Source organism: Dreissena polymorpha, chromosome 3 (genome assembly GCF_020536995.1).
Source record: "Dreissena polymorpha isolate Duluth1 chromosome 3, UMN_Dpol_1.0, whole genome shotgun sequence".
NCBI classification, from domain to species: Eukaryota; Metazoa; Mollusca; class Bivalvia; order Myida; family Dreissenidae; genus Dreissena; species Dreissena polymorpha.
Window position 1 is genome coordinate 95,261,591 of NC_068357.1, and position 1,126 is coordinate 95,262,716.

Consider the following 1,126-nt stretch of genomic DNA (forward strand, 5'->3'; position numbering starts at 1 on the left):
ATATACATTAAAACAATAACCTTAACCATGCAATTTGATTAATTGTAATGAATATACTAGTAGTAGTAGTAGTAGTAGAAGTGGTAGTAGTAGTACAAGTAGTAGTAGCAGCAGTAATATAAGAAGTAGTAGTAGTAGTAGAAGTTGTAGTAGTAGTAGTAGTAGTAGTAGTAGTAGTAGTAGTAGTAGTAGTAGTAGTAGTAGTAGTAGTAGTAGTAGTAGTAGTAGTAGTAGACGTAGTAGTAGAAATAGTAGTAGTAGTAGTAGTAGCAGTAGCAGCAGTAGTAGTAGTCGTAGAAGTAGTAGTAGCAGTAGTAGTTGTAGTAGTAGTAGTTGTAGTAGTAGTAGTAGTAGTAGTAGTAGTAGTAGTAGTAGTAGTAGTAGTAGTAGTAGTAGTAGTAGTAGTAGTAGTAGTAGTAGTAGTAGTAGTAGTAGCAGCACTAGTAGAAGTAGTAGTAGTAGTAATAGTAGTAGTAGTAGTAGAAGTAGTAGTTAGTAAGAGTAGTAGTAGTAGTAGTAGTAGTAGTAGTAGTAGAGTAGTGTAGTAGTAGTAGTATAGTAGTAGTAGTAGTAGTAGTAGTAGTAGTAGTAGTAAGTAGTAGTGTAGTAGAAGTAGTAGTAGAGTAGTTAGATAGTAGCAGTAGTAGTAGTAGTAGTAGTAGTAGTAGTTAGTAGTTAGTAGTAGTAGTAGTAGCTAGTAGTAGTAGTAGTAGTTTTAGTTTGTAGAGTAGTAGTATAGTAGTAGTAGTAGTAGTAGTAGTAGTCGTAGTAGTTAGTAGTAGTAGTAAGTAGTAGTAGTAGTTAGTAGTAGTAGTTAGTAGTAGTAGTAGTAGTAGTGTAGTAGTAGAGTAGTAGTAGTAGTTAATAGTAGCAGTAGTGTAGTAGTAGTAGCTGTAGTAGTTGTAGTAGTAGTAGTTTGTAGTTGTAGTAGTAGTAGTAGTAGTAGTAGTAGTAGTAGTAGTAGTAGTATAGAAGTATTAGAAGTAGTAGTAAAGTAGTAGTAGTTAGTCATAGTAGTAGTAGTAGTAGTAGTAGTAGTAGTAGTCAGTAGTAGTAAGTAGTAGTAGTTGTTAGTAGTAGTAGTATAGTAGTAGTAGTAGTAGTAGTAGTAGTTAGTAGTAGTGTA